Consider the following 18,006-nt stretch of genomic DNA (forward strand, 5'->3'; position numbering starts at 1 on the left):
GGTTACTAAAAGGGGTGAAAAGTTTTTATGTAAATAGTAGAGCGTGTGTAAGAGTGGGATATGCTGTGAGAGTGGGGCTGCGACAGGGATGTGTGATGTCGCCTTGGTTGTTTAATATTTACATGGATGGTGTTGTAAGGGAGGTGAATGCAAGAGTTTTAGGTGGTCTGAGTCTGGTAAATGTTGATGGAGGAGAGTGGAATCTGAAGCAGCTGCTGTTTGCAGATGATACTGCACTGGTGACTGATTCAGAGGAGAGATTGAGACAGTTGATAGAGGAGTTTGGAAGGGTGTGTGAAAGGAGGTAATTGAAAGTAAATGAGAATAAGAGTAAAGTGATGAAGTGTACGAGGTTGATAGATGGTAGGGGGATGAATATAGTTTTGAATGGTGAGTTGCTTGAGGAGGTAGATTGTTTTAAATATCTAGGGTCACATGTTGCTGTGGATGGAAGAATAGATGCAGAAGTGAAGTTTAGAATAAATGAAGTAGGAAAGGTGCTGGGAGGAATGAAAAAAGTGTTTAAATGTCGTTCGCTTAGAATGGATGTAAAGAGAAGGCTGTATGAGGGTGTTGTGGTACCGACTGCGTTATATGGGGCTGAAACATGGAATATGGGTGTAGCAGAGAGGAAAAGTTTGAATGTAATGGAGATGAGATGTCTGAGGAGTATGTGTGGAGTGACTCGTATGGATCGAGTGCGAGAAATGATGAAGTGCGAAGGAGAACTGGAGTTGTTCGGAGATGGCTGGTAGAGTTGAGCAGAGGGTGTTGCAATGGTTTGGGCATATGGAGAGAATGGATAATGAGCGATTGGTGAAAAAGATAACTAGATCTGATGTGAGAGGTGTAAGACTGAGAGGAAGACCACGAATAGGATGGATGGACAGTGTGAAGAGAGCGCTGGATGCGAGAGGGATGTCTGTTGAGCAAGGAAGAGTGGCTGTGCGTGACAGAAATAAATGGAGAGAAATTGTGAATGAATAAGTGATGACGCAGCCCTGAGGGGATATTCTCCCGCATTTGGTCTGATCAGCTGATCAGGTCAGGTGCAGGTAAGGGGATGGGTCTGTTATGATGTGGCAGGGGTAAACCAGTTCTGCTGTCGGGCCCTGCTGTGGATGTCACTGCTTGCATTGCGCAGTTGACCCTTGTGCGGTGTGATGCGGTGAGGATCTGTCCGTTCTCCCCTTTGGGGCTAAGATGCGAATGAATGTGTTTGAATGGATGAGTAAATGGAGAGTGAGTCGTCCTGTCTCGGCTACCTCCCTTTCCTTGGGGGAAGCAGCCTAGGTATATATATATATATATATATATATATATATATATATATGTATATATATATCACTTAGTGATGGCCAAGGTAGAGCTGCAAAGAAAGTGGTTGAGGAGGCGAAGGGGAAGACAGGAGGAAGCAGCTCCTGTGAGAAGAGTGGAGAAATTGCAAGATAGTGAGAAGAGGACAGAGTATAAGAGCATAGTGGAAGAAACATTGGGAAGGTATGAGCTAGAGCAGATGGAAGGGGTGGAAGACGTATGTAAGATATTCACGGAAGACGTATGTAAGATATTCACGGAAGAGATAAGCGCAGTGTGTGAGGCGTTTGTGGAGTGAGGAGGAGATGCAAGGGTGTGCAAGGGACAGCATGGTGGAATGATGAGGTGAAACGAGCTGTGGAACAAAAGAAGAAGGCATATGGTGAATGGTTGGCGAGTAGAGGTAGGGGAGAAGATGAGAGAGAGAAGAGAGAGGTATATGTGAGCAGGAGAAGGGAGGTTAAGAGACTGGTGAAGGAGAGTAAGAAGAAAGTGGATGAAGAGTTTGGGAGGAATCTGAGTGTGAAATGGAGGGAGAGTAAGAAATTGTTTTGGAAGGAGGTAAAGAAAGTAAGGCAGTGTGAAAGGGGAAATAGTAGGGGAGTGAAAGATAGGAATAATAGATTGTTGGTGGAGAAGAGAGAGAAATTGAGGAGATGGAAGGAGCACTTTGAGGATTTGTTGAATGTAGAGAGTGACAGCAGTGTGAGTATAAGTGGTTGGGGAATGGCTGGGAGAAGAAGAGATGAGAGGAGGGAGGAAGAGATCAGTAGGTCGGAAGTAGTGGAAGCGATGAAGAAGATTAAGGTGGGAAAGGCCCCAGGAATTGATGGAGTGTGTGGTGAAATGCTTAGGTATGGGGGTGAGATTGTTGTGGAGTGGATATGGAAGTTGTGTAGATTGGCTTGGGAAGAGGGAAGGGTTCCAGAGGACTGGAAATCAGGTATAATTGTTCCTCTGTACAAAGGAAAAGGGGAGAGAGAAGTATGTGGTAACCATAGGGGTATTTGCCTTCTTAGTGTGACTGGTAAAATATATGGTAGAATACTCATTCATAGGGTTAGGCATATGACAGAGGAGCTAGTTGGAGAAGAACAAGGGGGATTTAGGAAGGGAAAAGAGTGTGTAGATCAGATATTTGTTCTAAGATGTTTAGTGGAGAAGTATCTAGAGAAGGGAAGGAAAGTGTACGCTGACTTCATGGACTTGGAGAAAGCTTATGACAGAATAGATAGGAAAGGTATGTGGAAGGTATTAAGAATATATGGAGTGGAGGGGAAATTGTTGAGTGCTGTGAAGAGTATGTACGAGGGAGCTAGGGCTACGGTGCGAGTGGATGGTGAGCTGAGTGAGTTCTTTGTTCTCAATGTGGAACTGAAACAGGGGTGTGTAATATCTCCATGGCTGTTTAATATATATATGGATGGGGTTGTAAAGGAGGTACAAGGTAGGGCAGTGGATGTGGGGGTGGCCCTAATGAATGAGGGTGAGATTTGGAAGCTTGCGGTGTTGCTGTTTGCTGTTGATACAGTATTGTTGAGTGAAGATGAATGGGAGTTGCAAGGTTTGGTGAATGAATATGGGACAGTGTGTAGGAGCAGGAAGCTGAAAGTTAATGTAAACAAAAGTAAAGTTATGGTGTTTGAGAGGAATGAAGTCACAGAGTGTGCAGTGAGGTTGGATGGTGAGGATATGGAGAATGTGAGTGCATTCAAGTACTTGGGTAGTGTGATGAGTAAGGATGGAACTTTGGGGGATGAAGTACGTGAAAGGGTACATCAGGGAAGGAAGGTTGTTGGCACACTGAAAGCAGTGATGAGAAATAGGGAGGTGAGTATGGAAGTTAAGAAGTCACTGCATGATGGTATTGTGATCCCTACCCTGACGTATGGAAGCGAGGCGTGGACCTTGCAAGAGGGGAACAAGCCAAGAGTGAGAGCAGTGGAAATGAGTTACTTGAGAGGAGCATGTGGAGTGACGTGGAGGGACAGGTTGACGAATGAAGAAGTGAAGGAACGTTGTGGGGTAGATGTGGATGTGGTTGAAAAGATTAGGAGAAATACACTGAGGTGGTTTGGACATGTGGAGAGGATGGAGAATGAAAGACTGACTAAGAGGGTGTATGTAGGTGAGGTGGAGGGAGGGAGAGGGAGGGGTAGACCGAGGATGAGGTGGAGGGATGGAGTTGAGAGGTATATGAGGGAGGGGGGTGAGTTGGGGGGAGGGGAGTCAAATGGTGTGTGACAGAGTGACTTTGAGGCGTTTTGTCTGCGGCCACCCTTTGGGGGTTTAGGGCGTCGGGCGATATATATATATATATATATATATATATATATATATATATATATATATATATATATATATATATATATATATATATATATATATATATATATATATATATATATATATATATATATATATATATATATATATATATATATATATATATATATATATATATGTATATATATATATATATATATATATATATATATATATATATATATATATATATATATATATATGTATATATATATATGTATATATATATATATGTATATATATATATATATATATCTGTATATATATATATATATGTATATATATATAGATATATATATATATATATATATTGATGTGTATATATATATATATATATATAAATATATATATATATATATATATATATATATGTATGTATATATATATATATATATATATATATATATATATATATATATATATATATGTATATATATATATATATATATATATATATATATATATATATATATATATATATATATATATATATATATATATATATATATATATATATATATATATGTTTGGTCACCTAAGAGAAATATACCGTATATATATATATATATATATATATATATATATATATATATATATATATATATATATATATATATATATATATATATATTTTAAATAAATAACAGAACAAAGGAAGGAAAAACAAATGGGTAAAAAAAAATAATCCATTCACCAGATTACTGGTGTCCTCTGTTCATAAAATATCTGTAACAATTAGACTTTAACAGTTGTGGGTTGAAATTTGGAGGAAAACAGCTCTGGGGAAGCGAGTTCCAGAGAGATGCAGTTCGGGGAATGAAAGAATTCTGATAGGCAGAAGTTCTGCAATATGGTTGAGTGACATTCCAGTCATGAGCGCTACCAGATGCCCGTGTAGCACGAGGGAAGGCATCGAGAGGTGGCATCATGGACGCAACTTCGTCTGAGCATTTGCCAAAAAAATATCTGTAAAATAATGCAAGGTAGGCAACATTCCTTCTTACTTGCAGGGGAGGTAGTTTATATGTAATGGCAGGGTCGTTAATGATTCTAACAGCTTTATTCTGAATTTTGTCTAGTTGTCTTAATGCAACCTCTCCACAACCATTCCACAAGGGTGAGCAATATTCAACCTGAGAGCGCACATGACTCTTATAAATTATAGCTAACTGCTCATCGGCGAAGAAGTTACGGACTCTGTACAATAATCCAAGTTTCTTTGAGGCGGTTTTACCAAGTGATCTGACATGAGAGGTCCAGCTCAAGGCACTGTTAAGTGAGACACCAAGAATTTCAATGCTTTTGGAGATGGGAATATTAGTAGCACTGAAGGTAATGTACGAATCTGGCAATATCTGTCTATTAGTAAACTGTATATATTTAGTTTTACTAGCATTAAAAGAGACAAGGTTGTTTTTGTCCCCATTCACTGATTGTAGCTAGATCTTGATTTATGGAGATGGCTGTACTGAGTTGAGAGGTAGAGATATTAGACTTTGTAAATGGATGTCTGAGTGTGAATGAACTATGTAGTGTTGAGTCATCTGCATATGAGTGAATGGAATTGTGAGTGACAGATAAGAGATCATTAATATGAACCAGAAATAGGGTTGGCGCCAGAACTGATCCCTGCGGCACGCCGGCGTTAATTGAGTGGAAATTCGAATATACATCATCTACTTTTACTCTTATTTTCCTGTCACTAAGATAAGAAGAAATCAAAGGAACAAAAGACGTTAGTCCATAGCAAGGGAGTTTGGACAGCAGGGAACGGTGCCATACTCTGTCGAAAGCTTTAGAGATATCAAGAGCTAGTGCATGAGTTTCTCCAAAAAGATCAATTGATTGATGGATGGTATGAGTTAAGAGATTGAGTATGTCAATGGTGGATCTTTCGTGGCGAAAACCGTATTGTCTATCACTAATTAAGTTGTTGGATTCAAGATGTTTAACAATATGCTTATTAATTAAAGTTTCAAATACCTTACCAAGAGAAGATGTGACAGCTATTGGTCTGTAATTGGAGGGGTCAAACGAACTTCCTTTCTTCGGAACTGGGTGGATATTGGCTTCTTTCCATGAATTTGGGAATAAAGAAGTACGTATGCATAGTCTGAATAATTTAGCTAGGACAGAGGCAAGTTCAGGGGAACACTTTTTCAAAACAATTGGCGGAATTCCATCTGGGCCTGGAGCTTTGTTGGTAGGTAAATTGTCTAGGATGGATTTTACATATGTTGTCTGTATTTTAAGTGGGGCAATTTCGGGAGAATCAAGTTCCAGTACGGAGACATTCTGGCTGGTATCATCTATGGTAGAGTTTCTAGCAAAGGTACTAGCAAAGATATCTGCTTTCCCACGTGGGTCATTTGTAATATTGCCATCTGAAGATTTTAGTGGGGGAATGGAAGATGACTTGTTAAAGTTATTATTGAAAGAATTAAGAGTTGACCAGAATATTCTATTGTCATTAGGGTTGTTAAGTAGTTTTGATGCCTGCTTTTGAAGAAAGTTTGATTTAGATAGATTTATTACAGCTTTTGCATGATTTCTAGCAATTTTAAATTGGGAGAGTGATTCAGATGTTTTTGATTTTAAGTAAGAGTTATATGCTAATGACTTTTGGGCTGTTGCTCTGGCACAATTGCCATCAAACCATTTTGGAGAGTTTGATCTTTTAGTGAATTGTTGACTTGGTATGAATAAATCCATACCAGCTAGTATTAAGTCGCAGATGTGGGACTGGGTAGAATTGGGATCAGTAGAGAAGAAAGACTGCCATGGAATATCAGCAAGATAATTTCTAAATCCATCCCAGTCTGCCCTGCCAAAGTGCCATTGGGTCACCCCGACAGGTTCAGAATGGGGAGGTTTAGGAGGGTTAACTAATGAGGCTTTGATGAGATTGTGGTCAGAGGATCCAAGTGGTGACAGTACCTCTATCCTGTACTGATCTGGATTATTTGTCAAGAATAAATCCAAGAGATGGGCATTATGGTCAGGATTATCAGGTATTCTGGTTGGTTGCTTTACCAACTGGGTGAGATTAAACGATTCCGCAAACAGCTCGCATTCTAGACCAGCGTCATCAGTCCGGGCAGAATGCAATAACCATTCAACATTGTGTATGTTAAAATCACCCAAAATGGTAATTTCATTGCCAAGGGCAAGGTCAAGGTTACTCAACTGAGTGGATATGGAATCAAATACACTGGGTTCCGAAGAAGCATTGGGGGAACGATAAACTACACAGATATATTTGGTAATGTTTTGGCAATTTAATTTATAAAATTAGTAATCAAAACTGGATGAAGTGAAGTTTAAAATAGTATCAACTGCATATTGGGATTTGATATAACAACAGGTGCCGCCCTTGTTACGAAAGTTTGTAAGGAGATGGTAACCGGGAAAACAAAATGGAGATATATCGGTAGAGGGCGAAATTTGTGGTTCTGTGAGGAAAAGGGCCAAAGGGGATATGGACTGAAGGAAAAAATTAACCGAGTTTAAATTTGTGGTAAGGCCGCGGATGTTGGTAAAGAATAAGGCCGCACCATCACCTCTTCGCCGACGAGCATTCCCGGAAATAGCAACAGTCGCTGCCGGCACAGTCGCTTGATGGCGACCGGGAGGACCCTGTGCCTCCAGCCCTACCCTGTCGGTGGTGGCAATCCGAGGTACCACCTCATTTGATATTAAGATTGCAGCGGCCATTACTAAAGATGTGAATAGAAGGTGTGATATGTTATGCACATGTAGTGTGGTGTAGACAGTTGAAGATAGAGGTATTATGAGAGCATGCTGGCCTACTCTCTGTGTAAATGAATGCACTGAAAATGTTCAGAAAAGGGAGATGGTCAGGATCAAGTCCTGAGGGCTGGTGAAACGGAAGCTCCAGCTCTCCCTATCACCAGCTTGCCATCAACCTCGGTAGTACTGCCCTGTTCGACTGGTGCTACAGTCTACTCCTCACTGTGATGTAATATATATATATATATATATATAATTGTGTGTGTGTGTGTGTGTGTGTGTGTGTAACATATACCGGGTATAGAGAGAGAGAGAGAGAGAGAAAGAGAGACACATATAGATATGCGGGCAACGTATGTTTCACTTACATCACAGTGACCCACATGCCACTGGACTTCACCTACTGGTTCAGAATGTAAAGTGCAAAAGGATGTTTTTTCTTATGATGTACGACGGACCATCTTTACTTAAAAAGTATGATAGTTAATAATCATAGAAATAAGATTTACTCAGGAGAAAGTGAAACATAATGGGAAACGGCTTATAAAACTACAGTCCTTTTTTAACGCTAATATATTAGCCAGTTTCCTCAGCGACATAAGTTTACCATGACAAAAATCAGTCTTACTCCCTCACACTCATCCCTGGCAGGAGGCTTTTAGTCCTGCTATATATTTCTATTGTCCCACTCTCTCTCTCTCTCTCTCTCTCTCTCTCTCTCTCTCACTCTCTCTCTCTCTCTCTCTCTCTCTCTCTCTCTCTCTCTCTCTCTCTCTCTCTCTCTCTCGTCGTCCTCCTCACCTTTCTATCCATCCATTCATCATCCAATCATCTTTTATGCCATCGGGAACTTAGGGGCCCGGGGCTAGGCTACTGAGTCCCGAGATTAAGGTGAGGGAGCGGGGTATTATATGAACAATAAAACCACCCATTACATGTAAACTGCTACGAACCCCATCCGGTTGGAGTGCCTGGTCCCACTGAACCGCCAGGGTTCATTTAGATTTATGGTTCCCAGCTAAGGTAGTAACTGATTTCCCGTATTATAGAAAACCTTTTGGCTTGTCACTCGGTTTAAAGTCACCTAAAAACAACACTGCATCGGGTGAGTGGATAGTGGGCGCTCCCTCTTCCTTCACCTTAATTTTTTCATTATTTCCTTTTTATCATCTGTCGACTTCCTTCCTTCCTGCCTTCCTCCCTGCCTTCCTTCCTTCCTTCCTTTCCTTCTTTCCTTCCTTCCTTCTTTCCTTCCTTCCTTCCTTCCTTCCTTTCCTTCTTTCCTTCCTTCTTTCCTTCCTTCCTTCCTTCCTCCCTCCCTTCCTGCTCACGTTTCTTTTGTTCCATACTATTCTGTCTTTCTTTCATTGTTTGCTTTCTTATGGACGTCTTTCAATTCCCCGTATCTCCTTGTTATTATTATTTTTTTTTTTTTACAATTCTTTATGTCCTTTCTTGCGCACCATCTTCTCTTTGTTCATTAATTAGTCCTCTCCTCTTCTCACTCTCGTCAGTCTTCCCTCGTTTCCTTATTCTTTATTTCACTTTTCCTTCACCTTTATTTCTCACCTCTTTATTAATTTTATCTTCTTGCATCTCCTTCCTTCTCACTGCTTTCCTTCACCCTCTCATGTAAATTTTTTTTCCTTCGTAGCATTTCTCTTTAGCTTTTCCATTATTTTTTTTTCCCCATCATTCATCATTTTACTTCCTCTCTCCCTCCTTCTCTCTGCTCTTGCGTCCAACACCTTGCTTCTCCACCACTTTCCTTGCCCACATCGTCTGGAGGCAGTAAGAATAAAGTAAAAAAAAAAAAAAAAATCTTCGGGCTGAATCGCATTATACATGTTGCTTATTTTTATCTGAATGTCTAACTCCGTGATTTTTTGACAATTTTTGACACGGAAAACAGGAAATATTGCTACTTCTTTCACATGGAGAGACAGACTGACAAATGAGGAAGTGAAGGAACGTTGTGGTGTAGATGAGGATGTGATAGGAAGCGTTAGGAGAAACACACTGAGGTGGTTAGGTCATGTGGAGAGAATGGAGAGCGAGAGACTGACGAGGAGAGTGTATGAAAGTGAGGTGGAGGGGGGGAGGGAGAGGGAAGGGGAGCCAAAGGATAAAGTGGAGGGATGGAATGGAAAGGTATATGAGAGAGGGGGATGTGGGCTGGGAGCAGGGCAGTTAAATGGCGGCAGACAGGGCGGCATGGAGGCGTTTTGTTTGTGGCCACCCCTTACGAGATTAAGGCGTCTGGCAATAGATAGCAGACGTTCATTTTTGCTTTTCATATTATCTTGTTACCTTCAGACTGTTTTATTCAGTTTAGGAGAGACATTTCGAACCAAGGAATCCGATATAACCTTCATTGACGCCTTCACTACTGGTGTATACTTCTTGCCTGAATCAACTCGTCTGGTAAGAGCAAGAGAAAGTAAAATGATGACCTCATGTTGAAGGGATTATTCTGCTATAATATTAAGTATACCACCTGACCAACCTCTTGCAGCATGACACACAAAATCTGATGGCTGGTAGACTTGCTGTTCCGACTCCAACGGTCTCATGTGTGTGTTTCAGTAAATACATGTTGTGGTGCGACAATGATTTAGTCTGGGACGCGTGATTGTGGATTTGGTGAGCGCATTTGGGTCGGTGAATTGCATTGGTGCAGGTGAAGAAGAGGTGTAGTGTTATGTGTAGGATTAAATGTACTGCATTATCCAGTGTGTGTGTCAGTGTTGGTTGCCTGCCCTGGACTGATCACCATATACCTAAACCCCTTCAGTACCATGACATCTGTTTGAACTTTATCATTGCTGCTGTAGAGAAGCATTTGGTTATGAAAGATTAATAAAGGTTGCATCGAACCACTCCACCTCAAACATCTCTCTTAAACGGAAGAAAACCCGTTATGTAGTGATATCAAGAACAGTCTAAAAATAAAAAAGAAAATCGCCTTATTAAATGGACTAACGCTTAAATCGCGATGCAATTGACAAATCCCACTTATTATGCGATAGTGTCTAAAGCACGTGAAGATAAGCATTTCTGGCCTCGGTGTGTCGTTAGTGGCTGCTGTCTGTAAACTGGGATGCGGGCTAATCGAAGCTAATAACCATAGGCATTACATATGTGACAGTAAAAAAAATTACAGTTTGTCTTCCCATTCAAGTCATTTAAACCTGTAGTCTCTAGGTTCACAGTTAAATTTGCTATTATCCCTTTGCAATAACCGTGGTTTGCTTTTACAAGAAGAAAAATGGAAGAGTACAAAATCTTCCGTGTCTCTGATCCCTCCTTCAGAAACAAAGATTATGACTGGAAAATTATGCAAGTCTGGTCCACAGGGAGCCATATGATGACGTGCGATGTGAAGGTAGGTAATAAAGGGTGAGTGGATCAAAGTGGTCGTTGGTGGGATAAGGAGGGCCACGCAGGCGATGCTGTCAAGGTTAATGCTGAGGTACTGGAAGGTTAAAAAGGAAAAGTGAATGAAGAGCTGCATAATTCTCGCAGAGTGGTAGTAATGTGGTTCATTTTGCACGTTACGTTGTCCACGTACTTTATATAGTTTAAAATATTTTGTTTTCATCTCTAACTTGTGTTAGATGGGTCACAATAGACCCTCTCCAAGACTGTCGTTTGTGTTTGCTGTGGTCTTTTCTACTGGAATATACAGTAGTTTCTGTAATGCCTTACACTGCGCAGTGGCTTAGTCTGGAGTGTGCATAGGGGATAACGGCACATATCTTCTCCATCATTACAGTTTCATTTTGTTTATACATCTTAATCAGTATCGGTCCATATTAGCTCCACTGCAAGAGTGAACCTTCTCCTCGGAGGGAGAGTAATAGCCAGAATTAACCCATCCCCATGCTGGTGAACTATGAATAGAGAGAAGGCGCCTGTAGGAAGAATGATGCATGTGAAATTGGAAGTGTTTTATTGGCTGTTTCATTGTGTCAGACTGTACATGTCATATTTAGAATCAACAAGCGGTTACATATGCAAGATATTAAAGAACAAACCACCAACACCCACTCCATAATTATGTCCACTACGATTTGGGTTTGAAGCTTAGATTCGGGGCTCACACATTACGATATGAGTAGGCCTGTGCTAACCACCGAACCACAGCAGTTCATAAAGTGGCAAATTGCTGTACAGGACGAACCAACCATTGTTGGTACAGTGCAGCTATGATCTATCTATCTGTCTACAGCCAGACGCAATGATCCCATAAGGGGTAGTCACTTGTCTTTGAGTTACAGTAGTTGTTTTACGGGGAGGGGCACTAACCCTCTGCCAACCACTTGTTGACACGTAGGGAACACGCAAGGGTTGGTGATGTGGTTACCACCCAGCGTTGTAAGTGGTTTCGTGGGTTACAGGAAACCACTAGGCTTGTCACTCAATGAAAATACACCTGAAAAGGAGTGAAGAGTAATAAAAAGCGACAGGAAAGTTGGGAGAAATAGGAAGAAGAGAGGAGGGCAAACAGGAAAAAAAAAAAGATAAATGTGAAAGAAGTAGTAGGTAGCACTACATTATATGAGTGGATTTTGGTCACCACTACCAATCACCAGACGGGTTAATACGGAAGTACAAGGTTGGATGAATTGTTATGACAGTTAAAATTAATATTTGAGATGGATGTGGGCAAAGCATTAATAAATCGATAGAATGATGATGTTTCACAAATCAATACGTGTGAGAAGTGATGTAAAACATATGCTAATGGTTATAACTGTAATCTCATTGAAATGCCATTTTTACGAATTTACGACCTGGTAGAATTATACATTAGAGGCATCACCAGTGGGAGGTCTTCAGTTATTACTTAACTTTGCGCTATATTTTTCTTATTTTTTTTCTATTTGACATTTGTTTCCTGTTATCATTTCCCATTTAATTATCAGTGACTTGCCTTGCGTTCTGACTAAGTCGTTTGGTTCATCCGACAAAGGACCCTTCCTAATATCCGCTATGGAGCCTATTCGCCAGTTGCCATACTTCATTATCCCAGTAGTAGGCCAAATAAAATCTTGGGTCAGTTTTTAATGTATTTCAGTAGCACGACGTCACCAGTACCTACGAGAAAGAGTGCAAGCGGAAAGTATTCTGGAAGAAAGAACACTACATAAGCCTATGGACGATCAAATAGGGAAGTATCATGGGTACAGTATTTATGAAATCCGTAATTTTATTTTTTTTTTTTATATGCGATAACGTTGCATTACGGTTTTCATAATTCATGTAATGCGACCTTACAGTTGTTTAGTACCTGTGATATTACTATTGCTTATATATTAAAGTAACTACAAAGTATTTGAAGAGTGAAACGAAAGAGCACACAGATCGCAACACCCGCGCCCACCAACTGTTCTAAGAGCAGAATATGACCGTGTCCCGTGACCTTGACCTTCGACAAATTACTGCCACATGCAATTACTTGATTCTTGCTTAACCCTTAACTCATCCACCGGCATTGGTTCAGATCAGATCATAGCTACTTGAGTTGGCTTTATCCAGTGATATTAACCTTTGACCATTCCCTTATTGACCTTTGATTGATTGTTGTTGAAGTCGAATCTCTTTATCATTGTTTTACCTTATCCGCTCCACAAAATATAATCTGTATCGGATAAAGATTGTTTAAATTGACCATGTTATGTGACTTTGATCTTTAGCCTTTTGTTCTCAAAAGTAGTTCATTGACCTTCTTGCATGATCTCAACACATCCACTAAGTTTAATCCAAATCATATTAAAACTATTTTCGTTATTTTGCCTACATAGACACTCGGGCCGAATTTTCGCCTTGCACTATGATCTAGATGTTTGACTGATCGTTTTCAAAACTGAATCTCTTTGTTGTTTCCTGACTCTTAACCTTTGCACCAAGTTGGGTTCAAATAAAACCAGAACTGTTTGGGTTGACTTTGCCCTGTGGCCCTGGCCTTTGTTCTCAAAATCGAATATGTTTATTCTTGTCTTACTTGCAGCTCCTCTACAAAATTTGCCATTAATCAGATTGAAGCTGCCCGAGTTGACCTGGACCTTTGACACCTATTAATTTTAAAATCAGTAACTCATCAGCTAACCATCAGCCTTTCCACCAAGTTTGGTTAAAATCGAATAAAATATTACTTCTTTTGTTAACAATCAAAAACACGGGTATCTTGCACCGTTATCTCGAAATTTTAATGGGTGTTCTCTGGATTGAACCACTTGATTCTTGCCATGCCCCCAGCCGTTTCCCCGAGTTTGGTCAAAACCGGATGAAAACTACCTGGGTAAGATGATTTTGCTAGTTAAACGTTTGACTTAGCTATTTAACACTGATCATTGATATATATATATAATATGGACTGTCCCCCAACTCTTCCATCGAATTTGGTCGGATAACAGTAGTTTAACACACACACACACACACACACACACACACACACACACGTAAAATACAAAACAAAGCACAACACCTGCTCTTGTTCCGCGAGGGCAGGTGTTAAAAAATGGAAAAGAGTGTACTATACAGTATATCAGCACGATATGACTGCAGTGCATAGGTGCCAAGCAGTTCATTTTGCAGAAGCATCCTGGGAAACAGAATATCACGAATTTGTTGTCCTCATTTAAGCCCCTGATGAAAACTTAACTCGCAACCTGCCAGACAATCATATTTAGATTGAGTTTTATCGAACTAGTTGGGTTAGAAGTCTGATATGGCCTTAATCCCGTAAATCCTGTTTCCTTTCCTGGTTCATGCTCGATATCTCTAGATGATTTTATTCAGCTTTGTCGAGATTTTTTCACCGTGGAATAGCTAACCTGATACTGGTGTTGCTTTCATTAACCTCATCACCACTGGACGCCTAAGTTGACTTTAATCGTCAGATGGTGTCAGGCAAGAATTAAAAAACACTTAATTGGACTGAATGGATTATTCAAACCCACTGACAACAAAAATCCTTCCTTATTAAATAAATCTTATGAGGACAACAAGATTAACCTCAATGGTTCAGTGATGCGCGTATTACATTCTTGCTTTCTCCAAGCATTATCATTCAGCTTTGGGGGAAACGTTCTAACTGGAGAGTTTTTTTCGTTTGCCACCTCACTGTGTGTGATTTTCCCTCCCCCCCCCTAAAAAAAAAAAAAAAAAAGTTCCCCTGGCAAGAATAAATTGATAAACCATATGATGGCCTTGAAGGAGTTAGGTGAACTACACCAGTATATAGCCTTGTATACCGTGGGCAGGGGGGAGGGGGATATAATATTTGCCACAGGCTTTCATTATTGCGTGCTTATGTAGCCCAAACCATTTTTTATCTACTTGACTCGTTTTTACCAGAGGTGTTTGGGGGAAAAGTTCTTGTGCTCCAGACGACACTCTAGTTGTGAACCGAGACACCCAGCCTGCTATGAAGTGGAGTGACCTGCACTTCTCGCAGTGAATGGCTCAGGTCACTCATCCTTATAGCCATACCACCTGGTAACCGGTAACCGTACCGACTCGCAGTAATACCACCTCATAGCCTTATCATTCCGCAGTTGTAACGCTTCACAGTCATATCACCCCATAGCCTCAGAGACACATCTAAACCACCTGTCATACTACCTCGCAGCCGTGGCTACTACCCCATATCCATACCACCTCACAGCAGTACTGCTTCATGCAGCTTGCCTTACATCCACACTATATCACAGCCGTAATGCCCCACATCCATACCATCTCATCCAGCCTGCCTCACATCCATACCACCTCACAGCCGTACTGTCTCATCCAGCCTGCCTTACATCCATACCACATCACAGCCGTACTGCCCTACATCCATACCACCTCACGGCAGTACTGCCCCACATTCACACCATCCCACAGCCGTACTGCCCCACATGCGCACAATCCTACAGCCGTACTGCCCCACATTCACACCATCCCACAGCCGTACTGCCTCACATCCATACCATTCCATAGCCGTGCTGCCTCACATTCATACTATCCCACAGCCGTGCTGCCTCACATCCATACCATCCCACAGCCGTGCTGCCTCACATCCATACCATCCCACAGCCGTGCTGCCTCACATCCATATAACCTCACATCCATACAACCTCACATCCATATCATCCCACAGCCGTACTGCCCAACAGCCATACCACGTCACAGCTGTACTGCCCCACATCCATTCCACCTCAACGCGGTACTGCCTAACATCCATATCATTCCACAGCCGTGCTGCCCATCATCCATAACATCTCACAGCTGTACTGCCCCACATCCATTCCACCTCAACGCGGTACTGCCTAACATCCATACCATCCCACAGCCGTGCTGCCCAACATCCATACCATCCCACAGCCGTGCTGCCCATCATCCATAACATCTCACAGCTGTACTGCCCCACATCCATTCCACCTCAACGCGGTACTGCCTAACATCCATATCATTCCACAGCCGTGCTGCCTCACATCCATACCATCCCACAGCCGTGCTGCCCATCATCCATAACATCTCACAGCTGTACTGCCCCACATCCATTCCACCTCAACGCGGTACTGCCTAACATCCATATCATTCCACAGCCGTGCTGCCTCACATCCATACCATCCCACAGCCGTGCTGCCCAACATCCATAACATCTCACAGCTGTACTGCCCCACATCAATACCACGTCGCGGCCGTATTCCTTCATCCAGTATGCCTCACATCCATACCACCTCACGTCCGTATTGCCCCACATCCATACCATCTCACAGCCGTACTGCCTCACATCCATACCACCTCACATTCGTACAACCTCACGTCCATACCACCTCACTACCATACAGATTCATCCGTACTGACTCACATCCATACCATCTCGCAGCCATACCTTCTCACAGTCAAGGTAATCGAAAATACGAAGGCGTGCGTTTGACTGAGGCAGAAACTTGTGTGGTAAATTAACGATCGACAAGGCTACAGCTTGTAATGTATGCAAGTTTGCAAGTGTGGTCTTGGTCCATGGTCTCTAATAGGTCTGTGGTAGTTGCAGGCTGCACCATGCATTCCATCAAGTTATCCATAATGTCAGTCATATTCAGTGGTTGATTTTTCTATTGAGAAGTTGATGGTAAGTTCTGACTGACACGTGGATACCACAGGTCCTGTTGCGCTGCTGAGTACACTACTGTAGTCACACTGCAAAGTGTGCTGTGCTACAAATGTCAGATTCCTTCCCATACATGATACTGGGTGTTCAAAACCTTGCTAGATATGGAATTGGGTTGGTTGCTGTGTCTCACTTGAATGAGAGGACAAAGGAACGAGGACTGAGCACACAAAGCGAAGGTTACAATATGAGCTCAAGCAGGCAAGAGTGTGAGGAGCACCAGTGGAGCGTCCCTGGCGGAACCCATACTGACGATCAGAAAGAAGGTTGGAATAGGAGAGAGGCTTTACATTTTTTTTTTTTTTTTTTGTTAAAAATGGACTCGTAAACTTTTGAAATATAGGAGGTTAAAGCAAGATAGTTAGAGTTGGGAATGGTCACCCTTCTTTGGGACTGGCTGAATGAAAGCAAACTTCCAGCAAGAAGGAAAGGTGTAAGCTAATACAGAACGACGAAAGAGTTTACCTTGGCAGGGTGTAAGCACAGAAACACAGTTCTTGAGGACAACAGGAGGGACCCCATCAGGCCCATAAGCCTTGTTAGTACTGAGGCCAGTGATGGCAGAAAATGCATCGATTAAAGAAATTTTGATGTTAGCCATGAGGAAGTCAGGGGTTGGAAGAGATAGAGGGACAGCTCCGGAATCATCTAAGGTGGAGGAGAAAGTCTGAGTGAAGAGTTCTGCCTTATCAATAGAAGAAATAGCTACAGAGCCATCAGAGTGGAAAAGAGGAGAGAAAGACGATGAGGTAAACTTGTTCGAAAGGTTTTTAGCAAGGTACCAGAAGAAGCAGGAATAATTGAGTTAGAGAGTTGAGAGCAGTTAGTATGGATGAAATTATTTTTAGCAGAGCGAAGAACAGACTTGGCACGATTCCGGGCAGAAACATAAAAAAAGATAAGATTCGGGGGTGGGAAGGCTCCAGTACCTTTCGTAGGGCGTCCAGCACCCTCATTTGGGGGGATAGGGAGGGAGTTGTATCACTGAGCGTAGTTTATCGTAGTTGGGTCGTTGTTACCGCTTGCCACCAATCTCGATGAACGTATAAACTAATATCGATGAGCGTAGTTTATCGTTGTACAAACTCCTAAGGCATGGTTTGATTGTAGTCCGGTTGGTTGTTACCGCTCGCCACCCATGTCAATGGACGTAGTTGGTTCATTGTTACCGCTCGCCACTAATATCGGTAGACGTAGCCGAGGGGTTAAATTAAATAGAGAAGGTTATCTGGTTGTATCGTCGATGGGAGTGGCACCAGGGGAGAGAGTAATGGTAAGGCATTGTAGATGTCAGTGTAGGCCTTCTCTGTTCCGTTATCCTCTTCGTATTTTAAGTGGGATGATGAAATAGGCAGATTGGGGTCGATGGAGTTTATTGTGAGACAGTTACTTGGTTAAAGTTAAGAGCTTGGCGTGACCCTTGTTTGGTTAGCAGCAGTTTGTGCTGGCTG

This window comes from Coenobita brevimanus, chromosome 80 (genome assembly GCF_032717465.1).
Source record: "Coenobita brevimanus isolate Jiangsu-jjx chromosome 80, ASM3271746v2, whole genome shotgun sequence".
Taxonomy (NCBI): Eukaryota; Metazoa; Arthropoda; class Malacostraca; order Decapoda; family Coenobitidae; genus Coenobita; species Coenobita brevimanus.